Here is a 17,972-nt window from a genome sequence, read left to right on the forward strand (position 1 = left end):
TTTTTTTATATTTATTTATTTATTCCCTTTTGTTGCCCTTGTTGTTTTATTGTTGTAGTTATTATTGTTGTTGTTGTTGTTGGATAGGACAGAGAGAAATGGAGAGAGGGAGGGGAAGACAGAGAGGAGGAGAGAAAGATAGACACCTGCAGACCTGCTTCACCGCCTGTGAAGCGACTCCCCTGCAGGTGGGGAGCCGGGGCTCGAACCGGGATCCTTATGCTGGTCTTTGTGCTTTGCGCCACCTGCGCTTAGCCCGCTGTACTACAGCCCGACTCCCCATAAAATTTTTCAATGAGTTTTTTTTTGTGACTCTGGGCCTTTCAGTTCATTTTGGCCAATATCTGGCAGTTTGAATACTGGGTTATACATCTATCAAGAAATTTCCCCTTTATTTTATTTAATTTATTAGGAGGTTAATCGTTTTCAGTATAGTGGTTCGAACACAGGTACAATTTCTCATCTCAGCAAGATAGATGTCTGCAAAACACTCTCACTCCCAAGTTAGGTCCATTATTGTGTGCCAGCACCTGTAAGCTCCCCTCCCCAGTCTCCTTTCTGCCTTCCTTCTTCAGAGTTCTTCGCTTTGGTGAAATACACCAAACCCAGTCCAGATTCTACATTGTGTTTCCCTAGTCTGTTCTTAATTCTCAGTTTCTGTCTATGAGTGAGATCATTCCATATCCATCCTTCTATTTCTGGGTTTATCTCACTTAATATGATTTCTTTAAGCTCCACCCAAGATGAGGTAAAGAAGATGACTCCATTTTAAATAACTGAGTAGTATTATGTACATATACCACAATTTTCTTAGCTACTTATCTGTTGTTGGACACCTGGGCTGCCGCCAACTTTGGGCTATATCACTACCTGGGGCCCTGATATGATTTCTTAATTGTGGCTGGTGCATGATAGAAGCTGAATTAATAGTTGTTAAACAAAGTGTATACTATTGTAATATAAAAAGGAATTAACTAATTCTACCACCTAGCAATTTGAAAACTCCATTTTTTTAAAATAGTGATTTCTATGACTACAAATTGATAGAAGTGTACATAAACACCATTCCCACCACCAAAAGACTCCCATTTTTTTAAAGGTGGCATTTGAAACAGACCTTGAAACAGATGTAGACACTTGCTATTGGGATTGGAGGTGGGGTTGGGGAGAAAAAGGAGATAGTATTCCAGAACTCTGCAGTTTAAGCCACACGGACATCTGGAGTCAGACAGCACAGTGTGGAGAGGACAAGAACTTGCAGTGGGGTATGATCAGGGTGTGGGGACAAGAGTGGAGGTGAACACTGAAGACTAAGAACTTGCAGTGGGGTATGATCAGGGTGTGGGGACAAGAGTGGAGGTGAACATTGAAGTCTAAGAACTTGCAGTAGGGTATGATCAGGGTGTGGGGACAAGAGTGGAGGTGAACACTGAAGACTAAGACCAAGATACATCAACAAGTCTAGATTTGAACTTGATAGCAACAGAACTGGGGAGTAGAGGGAGACTGAAGGGTGCCAAACTTTTAATGATATAATCAATCACCTTTACCCTTTATTCTATAATATAAATCCTTATAGGGGTAGCACTCACTTATAATATATGTTTCAGGTGTATAGCATTATAATTTGACATCTGAAGGGACTACATCATGCTCGCTAAACCCTGTTTTCACACATCTTACACCTGCACTTCTGCCAAGAGAGATGGCCGCCTAATCGGCAGTAGAGTGGAGAGCTAATTCAGACTGCTGCTGGAATCCTGGGAAGAGGCAGTAGGGAGAGGGGGAGTGGAAGAAATATGGAGGACAGACAAATCTGGAAGCTACTCTAGGAGGCAGAAATTATGAGATTTGGCAATTGTTACGATGCAAAGGGCAGAAAGGAGGAGAACCTTATATGTTAGGCTTTCTGATGCTTAAGAAGTATGGCATACATACTACAAAATTTTATTTTGTTTTATTTACTTACTTAAAAAATTAGTGGGGGCTGGGTGGTAGTGCACCAGTTTAAGTGCAAGGATTGGCACAGTATCCAGGTTCGAGTCCTTGGCTCCCTGCCTGCAGGGTTTCTTCGCAAGCAGTGAAGCAGGTCTGCAGGTGTCTTTCTCTCCCCCTCTCTATTTTCCCCACCTCTCTCAATTTCTCTCTGTCCTATTTAACAAAAGGAGGAAGAGGAGGAGGAGGAGGAGGAGGAGAAGGAGAAGAAGTAGAAGAAGAAGAAAATAGTCTCCAGGAGCAGTGGATTCATAGTACAAGCACTGAGCCCCAATGATAACCCTGGAGATATATATATTCAGGATACATATATACTAGATAGAGACAGCCAGAAATTGGGAGAGGAGGGGGAGAGAGAGGGAGAGAGACACCTGGAGCCCTGTTTTACCATTTGTGAAGCTTCCCCTCGCCAGGGGTTTGACACTGGGTCCTTTTGCATTGTAACATATGCTCTCAACCAGGCACACTACCACCCAGCCCAGCCTCTAAGTAAATTCTACAGGAGATGTTGTAGTTAACAAGTACTACATGTTGTTTAGAAAACATAGTAAAGTAAAAATAAAATAAGACCGGGAGTCGGGCTATAGCGCAGCGGGTTAAGCGCAGGTGGCGCAAAGCATAAGGATCCCAGTACGAGCCCCGACTCCCCACCTGCAGGGGAGTCGCTTCACAGGCGGTGAAGCAGGTCTGCAGGTGTCTGTCTTTCTCTCCCCCTCTCTGTCTTCCCCTCCTCTCTCCATTTCTCTCTGTTCTATCCAACAACAATGACAGCAATGATAACTACAACAATAAAACAAGGGCAACAAAAGGGAATAAAAAATAAAATAAAATAAGACCTACCAATATGTTAGCAGCACATGGAGATAACCATTGTTACATTTCAATTGGATAATACTTATTTATTTATTTATCTATTTTGCCAAAGCACTCCTCAGCTCTGGTTTATGGTGGTGCTGGGGATTGAACCTGGATTTTGGAGCCCCAGTCACAACATTCTCTTTTGCATAATCACTATGCTATCTCCCTCAGCTACCATTCATTCTTTTTAACTTACATTTTGTAAAACAATACTAAGGATTCTATCTCCTCCAGGAATTCAGTCTCATCAATAGATTGAATTTTGCCTTGAACCCCAATTGTTTTTGCCTCCAGCTTTATTGTTGGGGCAAAGTGCCTGCACTATGAACCTACTGCTCCTGGAGGCCATTTTTTCCATTTTGATGCCCTTGTTATCAATGTTGTTGTTATATTATTGTTATTGCTGTTGCTGTTGTTGGATAGGACAGAGAGAAATTGAGAGAGAAGGGGAAGATGGGGGGGGTGGGGAGAGAAAGGCACCTGCAGACCTGCTTCACCACCTGTGAAGCGACTTCCCCTGCAGGTGGGGAGCTGAGGGCTCGAACTGGAATCTTTAAGTTGGTCCTTGAGCTTTGCACCATGTGTGCTTAACCCACTGCGCTACCGCTGCCCCCCTTGAGCCCAAATATTAAGCAAGGTTTGACTCAGTCATCCACTGAATCGGTCAGAAACAAAACACAAACAAACCTATAGAACCTATTGAACTATGCATATGGAAAACAACGTGGAAAGGAGGGCTTTCTTCCCTGGGAGCTCTCATTAGTACTAGGGCCTGACTTGCAGGAAGAACGTGAAAACCCGTTCGAGGGGGAGTGGCTGTGGTGCAGCGGTTTAGTGTTCAAGGACCTGGGTTTGAGCTCCTGGCTACCCACGTGCAGGCGGTCTGCTTCACAAGCAGTGAAGCAGGACTGCAGGTGTCTTTTTCTCCCTCTTTTTATCTCCTTGTTCTCTCTCAATTTCTTTTTTTTTATCTTATTCTTACCACTTATTTATTTCATTTGTTTGTTGCTTTATATTTTACTTACTGAAAGAGAGAGGGAACTGTTGTGGCCTTTTTATTTTACCTTTTCTGTTTCTGAAGGCCACCTTAAGCTTACTAAATTTGGAATATTTAAGCAAGCAGAAGGAAAGAGGGGGTTTCACAAGAATCACTTGGGGAAAGGAAAGGTTGCTTTGTTAATCATGCCCTATGGGTGGGAGATTAACTGCATGTACAATTACATTTCACTCTTAATTAATTGTGCTTAAGGCCTTAATAAATTTGGGTGTTCACTTCTTAGAGCAGCTTACACTGACGGAGGTGCATGCGTTGGATGATGTAGCGGCAGTCGTTGAACACACGGCGGGAATACACAGCGAATGTTGTCGGTGTCCACAGCGCTAGTGAAGTGGGGGTAGCAAGTGGCGCCCGTCTCCACTAGCAGTGTGATTCTCAGAAACTCATCGCGGATGAAGTACTTGGCCCGGGTCACACGTGGGTCCTCTCCAGGCTCCGGGGTAGCATCCTTAAGCATAGTGTAGTGAGCAAACTCTGGAAAGTAGTCCTCAATTTTTGATTTTCCAGCGAGGACTTTCTCAGCAAGCAGGTCTTGCTTGTTGAAGAAGAGAATCACAGAGATGGTGCACAGCCATCTACAAAGAAACAAGCGGGTTAAGATGTTGGCAAAGGATTTTGTTTCTGGAATTGTCCTCTCTTAATTTCTAATAAAAATTAGAAAGTAAAAAAAAAACTGCGGGAGGCGGAGCTACGAGCAGCAGATAGCTTTCTCTCCTCTCCTCTCCTCTCCTCTCCCGGATCAACTAGGAATACCAAAGGAGACCACCCGGACCGAAACAAGACAGGACTAGAATGACCACAGGAACCCAGTAAATCACCCGTGAGTACAAACACGCGTGGCTGGTGACAGAGAGGAGAGAGGGGCCTAAGGAGAGATTAAGTGACTGCTAACACTCAGCAGTTTATCAGTGGAGACACCACCTCCAGTCTGCTCCACAACAAGGGGACAGCTGAAGGGAGGAAAGGACTCCCCAGAGAATCACCAAGTGCAACTCTGAGTCTCCATTGCTACTACCCTCAGAATCTGGAGCAGCAACAGGGAGGGACACCAGGGTACAGAGATCTAACCGGGAAACTCAGGAGAAGACCTATACCTCTGTGGCATAGCTGAGGGGCTGTGAAAGTCTCTTTGCATAACCACTGGATTATCTCTGCCACACCCTGCTTTATCTCTTGGTTAGGAGTCAGTGATTAAGCTAAGAAGCCTATTGATAGTTTAAAAGCCCTCAGACATCCATAGCCTACAGAGAAGAAAAAAAAGAGGCTTTTACACCACTGAGCTTCAACTCAGGGATTGAAAAAAAACTGTTAACTTCCACCACGGTAAACCCTTTAATTAAATTACTTAGACACAAGTCAATCCAGGCAATAGTGATCAATAATTTGAAAAGTACTGATAAAGGGAACTCATAATATATAAAATGGTTAAAACAACAAGAAAAAATATTGGAGACTCGAATCAGGACAAGAGTCCAGCTAAAGTCCTCCAGAGGGTGAAGCACAAAACAACGAGTTCAACATCCAAACATTAGCTAAGGAAATAATAATAGGAGTGAGTAAAGAATTTGAAAAAATTGTAATCAGAAATGCAGGAACAACAAATGAGAATATGGAAGAAAATTCTAATAATCAATTGGTTATTAGAGAGCTGAAAGCTGAAATCTCTGAGCTAAGAAGGCAACTAGCTGAACAAGCTAAAACAGTATCAGAGCAGGGCAACAAAATAGATGAACTCCAGAAAGCAGTAGAGGGCAGAGAGAATAGAATCTATGAGGCTGAAGACAGAATTAGCAAGATTGAGGATGAATTAGAGACAACTAAAAAAGAAGTAAGAGATCTCAAAAAGAGATTAAGAGATGTTGAAAACAACAACAGAGTCCTATGGGATGACTTCAAAAGAAACAATATACGCATTATTGGCTTACCAGAGGAAGAAAGAGAAGGAGAGGAAGAAAGCATTCTCCAGGCCATAATAGCTGAAAATTTCTCTAGTCTAGACAACACCAAAGACATAAAGATACAAGAAGCCCAGAGGGTCCCAAACAGAATTAACCCAGACCTAAAGACACCAAGACATGTCATACTTAGATTGGAAAGGAATAAGGATAAAGAAAGGATCCTCAAGGCTGCAAGAGAAAAACAAAGAGTCACCTACAAAGGAAAACCCATAAGATTAGCAACAGACTTCTCCATACAAACACTACAGGCCAGAAGAGAATGGCAAGATATCTATCGAGTGCTCAATGAGAAAGGCTTTCAGCCAAGAATACTATATCCTGCTAGATTGTCATTCAGACTAGATGGAAGCATCAAAACCTTCTCAGACAAGCAACAGTTGAAGGAAGCAACCATCACCAAGCCTGCCCTGAAAGAAGTTCTGAAAGGTCTCCTATAAACAACCAGACCACCACAAATAGGACATATATCAAAACACTCTAAAACTCTGCAAGAATGGCGTTAAAATATCTTCAATCTTTGATATCAATAAATGTCAATGGCCTGAATTCACCTATTAAAAGACACAGAGTAGGAAGATGGATCAGAAAACACAACCCAACAATATGCTGTCTACAGGAAACTCACCTAACGCAACAAGACAAACACAAACTTAAAGTGAAAGGATGGAAAACTATCATTCAAGCCAATGGCCCACAAAAAAGGGCAGGACCAGCTATTCTCATATCTGACATGATAGACTTTAAAATAGATAAGATTCAAAAAGATAGGAATGGACACTACTTAATGCTCAGAGGATCAGTCAATCAAGAGGACTTAACAATTATTAATATCTATGCACCCAATGAGAAGCCATCTAAATACATCAAACTTCTACTGAAAGAGCTACAGCAATATATTAACAGTAACACAATCATAATAGGGGACTACAACACCCCACTATCTCAACTTGACAGATCATCCAGGAAGAAAATCAGTAAAGACATAAGGGAGCTAAATGAAGAGATAGATAAACTAGAACTATTGGACATTTTCAGAGTCATTCATCCCAAGAAACTGGAATACACATTTTACTCAAATCCACATGGATCATTCTCAAGGATAGACCATATGTTAGGCCACAAAGACAGCATCAGCCTATTCAAGAGCACTGAAATCATCCCAAGCATCTTCTCAGACCACAGTGGAATTAAACTAACACTTAACAATCAACAAAAGATTAGTAACAGTCCCAAAATGTGGAAGCTCAACAGTACACTTCTTAACAACTTCTGGGTCAAAGAGGAAATCAAGGAAGAAATCAAAATGTTTCGAGAGTTCAATGAAAATGAATACACAAGCTATCAAAATATTTGGGACACAGCTAAAGCAGTCCTAAGAGGGAAGTTCATAGCTATTCAAGCACACATTAGGAAACAAGAAAAGGCACAAATAAACAGCCTGATTGCACATCTCAAAGACCTAGAAGAAGAACAACAAAGGAATCCTAAAGCAACCAGAGGGCAGAAATTACTAAAGTTAGGGCAGAAATAAATAACATTGAGAATAGGAAAACCATACAAAAGATCAACAAAAGTAAATGTTGGTTCTTCGAAAGAGTAAACAAAATCGACAAACCTTTAGCCAGACTCACAAAACAAAAAAGGGAGAAAACCCAAATAAATCGGATAGTAAATGAAAGAGGAGAAATCACAACATACACTGCAGAAATTCAACATATCATGTGAGGCTTCTATGAACAACTATATGCCACCAAGCTAGAGAACCTGGAAGAAATGAATGATTTCCTAGATACCTACCAACTTCCAAAACTAAGTAAAGAGGAAGTGGATAACATGAACAGGCCCATCACAGCTAATGAAATTGAAACAGTTATCAAAAATCTTCCCAAAAATAAAAGTCCTGGACCAGATGGTTTTACAAATGAATTCTACAAAACCTTCAAAGAAGAACTAATACCTCTACTTTTAAAAGTCTTCCAGAAGATTGAAGACACTGGAATACTCCCTGCCAGCTTCTATGAAGCCAACATCACTCTGATACCAAAAGCAGACAGGGACACAACCAAAAAAGAAAACTACAGACCAGTATCTCTGATGAACACAGATGCGAAAATATTGAACAAAATTCTAGCCAACCGGATACAGCAGTATATCAAAAAGATTGTTCATCATGACCAAGTGGGGTTTATCCCAGGCATGCAAGGTTGGTTTAATATACGTAAATCAATCAATGTGATCCACCACATCAACAAAAGCAAGACCAAAAACCACATGGTCATATCAATAGATGCAGAGAAAGCCTTTGACAAAATACAACATCCCTTTATGATCAAAACACTACAAAAAATGGGAATAGATGGAAAATTCCTGAAGATAGTGGAGTCTATATATAGTAAACCTACAGCCAACATCATACTCAATGGTGAAAAACTGGAAGCATTTCCCCTCAGATCAGGTACGAGACAGGGCTGCCCACTATCACCATTACTATTCAACATAGTGTTGGAAGTTCTTGCCATAGCAATCAGGCAGGAGCAAGGAATTAAAGGCATACAGATTGGAAGAGAAGAAGTCAAACTCTCCTTATTTGCAGATGACATGATAGTATACATGGAAAAACCTAAGGAATCCAGCAAGAAGCTTTTGGAAATCATCAGGCAATACAGTAATGTGTCAGGCTATAAAATTAACATTCAAAAGTCAGTGGCATTCCTCTATGCAAACACTAAGTTAGAAGAAATTGAAATCCAGAAATCAGTTCCTTTTTCTATAGCAACAAAAACAATAAAATATCTAGGAGTAAACCTAACCAAAGAAGTGAAAGACTTGTATGCTGAAAATTATGAGTCACTACTCAAAGAAATTGAAAAAGACACAAAGAAGTGGAAAGATATTCCATGTTCATGGGTTGGAAGAATTAACATCATCAAAATGAATATATTACCCAGAGCCATCTACAAATTTAATGCTATCCCCATCAAGATCCCAAGCACATTTTTTAGGAGAATAGAAAAAATGCTACAAATGTTTATCTGGAACCAGAAAAGACCTAGAATTGCCAAAACAATCTTGAGAAAAAAGAACAGAACTGGAGGCATCACACTGCCAGATCTCAATCTGTATTATAGAGCCATTGTCATCAAAACTGCTTGGTACTGGAACATGAACAGACACACTGACCAGTGGAATAGAATTGAGAGCCCAGAAATGAGGCTCCACACGTATGGACATCTAATCTTTGACAAAGGGGCCCAGACTATTCAATGGGGAAAGCAGAGTCTCTTCAACAAATGGTGTTGTAAACAATGGGTTGAAACATGCAGAAGAATGAAACTGAATCACTGTATTTCACCGAATACAAAAGTAAATTCCAAGTGGATCAAGGACTTGGATGTTAGACCAGAAACTATCACATACTTAGAGGAAAATATTGGAAGAACTTTTTTCCGCATAAATTTTAAAGACATTTTCAATGAAACGAATCCCATTACAAGGAAGACTAAGGCAAGTATAAACCTATGGGACTACATCAAATTAAAAAGCTTCTTCACAGCAAAAGAAACCACTACCCAAATCAAGAGACCCCTCACAGAATGGGAGAAGATCTTTACATGCCATACATCAGATAAGAGTTTAATAACCAACATACATAAAGAGATTGCCAGACTCAACAACAAGACAACAAATAACCCCATCAAAATTGGGGGGAGGACTTGGACAGAATATTCACCACAGAAGAGATCCAAAAGGCCGAGAAACACATGAAAAAATGCTCCAAGTCTCTGATTGTCAGAGAAATGCAAATCAAGACAACAATGAGATATCACTTCACTCCTGTGAGAATGTCACACATCAGAAAAGGTAACAGCAGCAAATGCTGGAAAGGGTGTGGGGTCAAAGGAACCCTCCTGCACTGCTGGTGGGAATGTCAATGGGTCCAACCTCTGTGGAGAACAGTCTGGAGAACTCTCAGAAGGCTAGAAATGGACCTACCCTATGAACCTGCAATTCCCCTCCTGGGGATAGATCCTAAGGAACCCAGCACATCCATCCAAAAAGATCTGTGTACACATATGTTCTTGGCAGCACAATTTGTAATAGCCAAAACCTGGAAGCAACCCAGGTGTCCAACAACAGATGAGTGGCTGAGCAAGTTGTGGTCTATATACACAATGGAATACTACTCAGCTGTAAAAAATGGTGACTTCACCGTTTTCAGCCGATCTTGGATGGACCTTGAAAAAATCATGTTGAGTGAAATAAGTCAGAAAGTGAAGGATGAATATGGGATGATCTCACTCTCAGGCTGAAGTTGAAAAACAAGATTAGAAAAGAAAACACAAGTCGAACCTGAAATGGAATTGGAGTATTACACCAAAGTAAAAGACTCTGGGGTGGGTAGGTGGGTGGGGAGAATACAGGTCCATGAAAAATGATGAATGAAATAGTGGGGGTTGTATTGCTAAATGGGAATCTGGGGAACGTTATGCATGTAAAAAAAAAAAAAGAAGTAGAAACGCAAAGCAGAAATTGACTGAGTTTGGAGTATGGCACCAAAGTAAGAAAGCAGAAGTACACTAGAGTTTGCAGTGAGTACCCTCCCTAACACTTCCTCTCCACTATTCCAAGCTTTGGGTCCATGATTGCTCAACAATTTGTTTGGCTTTGTATGTTAACTCTCTTTTCAGTCACCAGGTTCCAGATGACATCAGGATACTAGCCAGGCTTCCCTGGATTAAAGACCCCACCAATATGTCCTGGAGCTCTGCTTCCCCAGAGACCCACCCTACTGGGGAAAGAGAGAGGCAGACTGGGAGTATGGACCGACCAGTCAACGCCCATGTTCAGCGAGGAAGCAATTACAGAAGCCAGACCTTCTACCTTCTGCAACCCTCAATGACCCTGGGTTCATGCTCCCAGAGGGATAGAGAATGGGAAAGCTACTGGGGAGGGGGTGGAATATGGAGATTGGGTGGTGGGAATTGTGTGGAATCGTACCCCTCCTACCCTATGATTTTGTTAATTATTCCTTTCTTAAATAAAAAAAAAAAAAATGCTGCTGAGAGCAATGCATTCCTAGGGTAGGTACCGAGCCCCAGTGATAACCCGGGTGGTGATAAAAAGAAAAAAAAAAAATAACACATTCGATTTGATTAATTCAAGTTTACTTCACTCAACACGCTGAGCCCCGCAGGATTAAAGCACCGCCAGTGACCACCTCCTGGGTTCGAGAGGTTCCAAATGAGGGCTAATTATTTTTGCCCACTGGACCCTTGAGCTGGTGTAAACCTGTGCATTTTTCATTAGTGATTTAATATTTATTTACAAAATTATTTACAAGACAACAGGGGTATAACTCCACAGTTCCCACCAGCGGAGTTCCAAGTCCTCACTCCTTCCATTGTAAACTATAGCAGTTTTCCTAAGGCTGCAGATACAGGTTAACTATTATTTCTTTTTTGACAGTAAATGTTTTATGCATATGACATATATATTGTATTATATATAAATGATACATACATCAATATAAGACATTGCAATATATATGTGTATGTGACTATATTTATACATACATGTATATATCACATTTATACTAGTATATATGTATATATTTCATCTGTGACTAGTGTTACATTTTTATTAGTGATTCAATATTGATTTATAAAATTATAATAGGGGTATACTTCTCCACCTAACCCATCATTGGAGTTCTTCGTCCCTAACCCCTTCACTGGAAACAGCAGTTCTCCCAAGATCACAGATATAGGTTGACTATTATTTCTATAATTAACTATTATTTCTATAATTTTCTGTCTATGTTTGCATATAATTGCCCACTTTTTTTTAGGCCCCGTCTTTTCTTCCCTTCAAAGTAACAGACCCATTACTACATCCAAACGTCCCTTGTTCTTTCCTCTCTCTCTCTGGGTCCTAATGAAGTTGGAGTTCCGAGCTCTCTGGTCTTCGTCCTCCTGTCACTTCTCCCCCACTGGGAGTACATATCTAAATTCTTTTTGGGGTGCAGAAGGTGGGCGTTTTGTCTTCTGTAACTGCTTCTTTGCTGGACATGGGCTTTGGCAGGTCCATCCATACCCCTAGCCTGTTTCCTTCTTTCTCTAGTGGAGCAGGGCTCTGGAGAGGTGAGGTTCCAGGACACATTGGTTGGTGTGATCATCTGCCCAGTGAAGTCAGGATGGACCCATAGTAGCATCTGCAACTTCATGGCTTAAATTAAACCTGTGTATTTTAATTCAGTTTCTTAAAACCAGAGTAGTGCTCGGCTCTTATGATGGTACTGGGGCTTGAACCTTGGCTTTAGAGCCTCAGGCATTAAAGCTAGAGTGTGCAGGGATCCTGATTCAAGTTATGGATTTCATTCTGTCTCTGTCCAACAAACAAGTTAAAAACTATGTGTGCAGATTTCACAAAACAGGCATTTATGGGCACTGACTTGAAGCAGATCAGTGAACTTTGTGAAGGGAAGGAATGCTTTCTAGTAGGACTGGGTGTTCCATGTGGGTCTGAATCTTTGGGTCCTGAACCCAATAGGCAGGCTTGGCTTTGCTTGGGTGTGTTGCAGCATTCCCCTCTTTGGAAAGCTTAGTCATTTCATGGATGAAGGCATTTCATAAATGTTTCTGCATAACCTTTAAGTCAGCTCAGGTGAAAGAGAGTTTAATTTGCATTTGGTCTGTACTTGATGGCTGGTGTTTTTAGGCAACTCTGCAGTAGAGAAAGATCGAGTCTTTCCACCATTTTGCAGACTTTTTGACTGCTAAGTCTCTCTCGTTCAAGATGAGTTCTTTGGGAGATGACAGTGTGTATACACCGGTCTCCATTCAGAATAAGAGGAAAGGAAGCATTCTTACCTTTACAATTCTCTGGTAATTTGGCTAGTTCCTTATCTGTAGCTTCACTTAGCAAAGCAGGGGTGAGTTAAGCACCTGCCCACGATCATCTTCAGCCCAGATAGACAGTTAAGTGAAAATGACTTGTTGGAAGCCTTGGCATTGAAATTAATTTTCTTTTCTTTTTTTAAATATTTATTTTATTTATTTATTCCCTTTTGTTGCCCTTGTTTTATTGTTGTAGTTATTATTGTTGTTGTCGTCGTTGTTGGATAGGACAGAGAGAAATTAAGAGAGGAGGTAAAGACAGAGTGGAGGAAAGATAAGACACCTGCAGACCTGCTTCACCGCCTGTGAAGCGACTCCCCTGCAGGTGGGGAGCCAGGGTTCGAACCGGGATCCTTATGCTGGTCCTGTGCTTTGTGCCACCTGCGCTTAACCCGCTGCGCTACAGCCTGACCCCCTTTTCTTTTTTTTAAAGATTAGAGATGAGAGGAGAGGGTGGAGAGAGGACACCAGTCTGGTATGTGTGCTGCTGGGGATTGAACTCAGGACCTCTTGTTTTATCCACTGTGCCACTTCCCGGACCAATGAAATTACTTTTCTTTGCTCTGATTTTACCTATGAAATGAGATTCCCTTTTTACTTCTCAGGCAGGTCTTTGTGTCATTTTTATTTTTCATTTTTTTGGCAGCACATAAAAAAACTCTTATTGGTGATTTTGAGAATTGTTGGTACTTGAATAGAGATTATGATCTTAAGTTTAAATCACTTTGAAATCTCTTAAAAAGTTACAGATTTTAATATTGCTTCAGCACTGTCTGCACTTAATGTTGAACAACTTGAGTGACCGAATGTTTCACACTTGCCAATACAAACAAGGGATTAATAAGGCAAGTATCTTTTTTTTTAAAATCAGGCCCTACGCAGAATATAGAAAGGAACTGTAAGATGTGGCAGCTGCCCTTATAGAACTGGGAATTAACTTCTTTATCTCTTTCTTTAAATATCTGAACACCAATGGGACTAAGCAGTGGGGTACCAGGTAGGGTGCACACATTACCATGTGCAAGAACTCAGATTCAAGCCCCTAGTCCCCACCTGCAGGTAGGGAAATCTCATGAATGGTGAAGCAGTGCTGCAGATGTCTCCCTCTGTCTTCTCCACTCTATTTCTCTCTATCAGAAAAAGAAAGGATAAAAGAGGCAGCTAGGAACAGTGAAGTGACAGTGCAGGCATCAAGCCCTAGTGGTAACTCTAATGGTAAAAATAAATGTAAAGATCTACCTGAAGATAATCTTGTGCTAATCACTGTTGTAGGGTGGGAACTTAATTGTAAATGAAACAGGTCAAAAACCCTGTGGATAAAGCAGTGACTAAGACTCACAGACTGCGTTATATAGCTTGCATTATAGAGAAAATAAAGGAATGAAGAAACGACTCAATATGCTACGTTGTGCTAAGTGCTATGAAGAAGCTAAAGTTAAGAGAGAAAGTGCTGAAAGTGGGGAGAGATAGTTGACATTAAACAAGGTGGGCATGGAAGGCCCACCCCACCATAAAGGTGCCATTCCAGCACCTTGACCAGGTGAGGGAGAGTCTGGGGGGGGGGGGGTGTTCCAGATAGGAATCTGTCGGTCCTGTGGTGATGGCATGCGCTGCTGGCTTTCAGAATAGCAAGGAGACCAGTGGAGCAAGTGGAGGAAACCAGGGAAAACAAAGATGTTGGGGGGAGAACATGCTGCTTCTAGAGATTATAGCAGATATTATTCCTTCCTCCCTCCCAACTCTTTCCTTCCTCTCCTCTCCCTTTCTTCCTTCATCCTTTCCCCTTTAGCTTTTTCCTTCCATCCATCCATCCACCCACCCATCCTTTCCACCTGAGTGAATTGGGAAGCCATTTGAAGAATTTGCACCTGAAGAATGGCCTGATTAAATGTGTTTTAAGGGGCACACACATATTACCATGTTTGATGACCTGGGTTCAAGCCCCTGGCTCCCATATGCAGGGGAAAGCATCATGGTGACAGTACTACAGGTCTCTTTTACCCTCTATAAAAGGGGGTTGCAAAGTTCAAGGACGGGCATAAAGATCCCGGTTCGAGCCCCTGGACCCCCACCTGCAGGGAAATCACTTCATAGGCCATGTGAAGCAGGTCTGCAGGTTTCTTTCTCTCCCCCATCTCCCCTCCTCTCTCCATTTCTCCCTATCCTATCCAACATCAAAAAAACAAGGACATTTTTAAAAAATTAAATCACTATTGCTAGATCTGATTTTCAGAGCCTAGATTCATTTGAGAAAGGTGAAGATATGTATTTTTCTGGACAAAATAGATGGATAATTGCCAAGTAGTTCCATTCATGTGAGAGAACCAAAGCTTACAAACTAATAATAAAAAATTCAACCTTACTGCAAACTTTGTTGGTGGCACACTTGAGTTTAGGTCCTAGCTCCCCACCTGCAAGGGAATGATTCACAAGTATCGCAGGTTTACAAATCTGTCTCCCCCTAACTCCCTGTTGAGGGGGAAAAAAAAAAAAAAAGGCCATGGGACCTGTGGATTCATAGCACAGGCACCTAAACCCAGCAAGTTAACCCTGGTGCAACTAGATTTGCTCAGTTCCTGGCAGCACAGGTACCAGATGGATCTGGTTCTTTCTCAGTAACAATCTTTTAAAAAAACAGTAGATAGCATAATGGTTATGCAAAGGGATTCTCATGCCTCAGGCTCCCAAGTCCCAGGTTCAATCCCCTGCACAGTAAGGCAGAACTGCAGTGCTCTGGTATTTCTTTCATTACATCTCTCAAAAATAAAATACTTAAAAAAAAAGTCCCCAACTGCAGGGCATAGGAACTTCTTGAACAATGAAGCAGTGTGGTAGGTTTCTCCTTGATTTGTCTCTCTATATTTAGTAAATGTTTTAAAAACCCACTATACTGTCAACTATAAACCATTAATCGCCAATGAAGAGGAAAAATTATAATAAAGTAATAAAAATATAACAACAGTTCAGATGTTTTGATATTATTTTAAGGGTGAGGAAGAAATTTAAGGTGAGGAGTGCTATGTCAGTCTGGGAAGACATCTGAAACACTTGCATTCTTGGGCATGAGTTTGATCCCCAAATCATACCAGTGACCTTCTGGTTCTTGTCCCATAAATAACTTGCTATGAAATTATAAAATTAAGATGTGAGTAATCAAGAGTAGCAGTTTGAACAGGGATGACAGTACATCTCCAGGGCTTCAACATTCCAAACTTTCTCAGGTACAAAAGAAACCAAGCACAAAAATTTTCTTCAGTGTTGTAGGGGTCAGTTCTTTTATTCCCTATGTATTCCCTTGTTGTCCTTGTTTTATTGTTATTGATGTCTTCGATGTTGGATAGGACAGAAACGGAGGAGGGGAATACAGAAAGACAGACACCTGCAGATCTGCTTCACCACCTGTGAAGCGACTCCCAGTCTATTTCCCTTACTTAAGTAGGAGCACTAAATTTTGACTAGAAAGCAACTAATGCAACATTGCCATGACCTGCTTCTACAGGTCTAATTTATACCAGCTTCATTGTCCAACACAGTACTATAGGCAAAAAGCCAAAAAGTGTGTGTATGTGTGTGTGTGTGTAGTATAGTATATATAGGGGCCACTTACTATTGTTAAGTGGTTTCCTTAGATTAATAGGCTACCTTTCCATATTCAACCAAGATACTTTTGACATATAAACTGAAGTTCAGAAATTCCAGCCCCATTTGACACTACTACAGAGCTCAATGTCTCCGAAGAAATGAAATGGTCTCAGCAGAAAGTTTGATTCTTAGGTCACAAAGTTCTCATACTGGCTTTCTCCTGGTCTCTTCTACACAAGTACACCCACAAAGGATACCATTATTTTTGTCCAGACCTTTTAACATATATAAAAGCAGTACATCATACACCTTGGTTTTACTTCTCTATGTAATTTTGAACTTTGCTGAAGTTTTTCAGGATATTCCTTAAATAATATTCTAAGATTTTTGCATAGCTATAGATTTTACTTGTTCTCTCTTCCATTACATTGCCTGCAGTCCCTAACTTTTTAGAACTTGGCTATTTTTACAAGCTTTGATTTCAGGTAGCAAACAGAAAAACCTAATGGTAGAACTCTTTTCAAAACCTCCAAATTTGCCAAATAATATACCCTAATGACTTCACTGGTGTGACCAAATAAAATAAAGGGTATTGTTTCACAATTAAATTATTGAGACATGCACGGAACATATCACTATGGCCACATGCAAGGTCAAACTCGAGGTTTGCAACACTTGCTCTAACCTGTGGTACCTCCCTCTCACAAATTATTTCCAGGGAGAGGATAAGAGACCACAGCACTTGGACCACAGAGGGTCCCTGCATTACATCTAAAAAAAGTTGCAATGAGGTTCCTAGTTCAGTAATATGGTGCCTCTCTTACTCTCACAGAAAAAGTAAGTCCACTGGAAGCAATTAAACTTTACTAAGCATAAAGAGCACTAGGCTACATAAAAATTGCTTGCAACTAATCATGTGGAATAAAGTACACACTACTAACTAATTAGTCCTGGTGTACTGCATCAAAGTAAGACTCTGGATTGGGTGGGTGGGGAGAATACAGGTCCAAAAAGGATGACAGAGGACCTATTGGGATTGTATTGTTATGTGGAAAACTGGGAAATGTTATGCATGTACACACTGTTGTATTTACTGTTGAATGTAAAACATTAATTCCTAAAGAGATTTAAATAATAGTCCATTGTAATTTTTGGAAAATCAAGTTTCTATAAATGGATAATCCAAACTTTTGTCCAGCTGTAAAAACCAGTACTATCAGAAGTGAGTTTTCTAAGGAGCTGGGTGGGTGCTGGTACAGCTACAGATTACAGTGCTCAATGACCTTGTCCTCGAATGCAGGGGGAATCAGCAACAGTGGTCTGTCTCTTTCAGATATTCAGATAAATGGGTTTTCATGTGAGGAAAACAACAAAAATCTATGGTGTCAAACTTCGAATCCACACCGAAGGTACTCAATGTAACAGCCATTCTAGTGTGTGTTGGTATGCATGACTGGAACTCAGGGGGAAAATGCAGAGCACATTGTAGGGTACCTATGAAGGCTGCTGTGAAATGAAAAATTTAAATAAATGATTATAAAATACAAAAATAAAAAAACCAGGGTATATTTTTTCTTCAAATTCCTGGTTTAATAAGGACTGTTTATTTTGAAGAAAAGGGGGTCT

General features: G+C 40.8%; 1 pseudogene; it reads right to left on the minus strand.

Moving 5' to 3' along the window:
• Nucleotides 1-3,172: 3,172 nt before the first annotated feature.
• On the minus strand, nt 3,173-17,775 carry LOC103126955 (guanine nucleotide-binding protein G(s) subunit alpha-like; annotated as a pseudogene).
• Between the last annotated feature and the right edge of the window lie 197 nt (nt 17,776-17,972).

The sequence above is a fragment of the Erinaceus europaeus genome, chromosome 16 (assembly GCF_950295315.1).
Source record: "Erinaceus europaeus chromosome 16, mEriEur2.1, whole genome shotgun sequence".
Taxonomy (NCBI): domain Eukaryota; kingdom Metazoa; phylum Chordata; class Mammalia; order Eulipotyphla; family Erinaceidae; genus Erinaceus; species Erinaceus europaeus.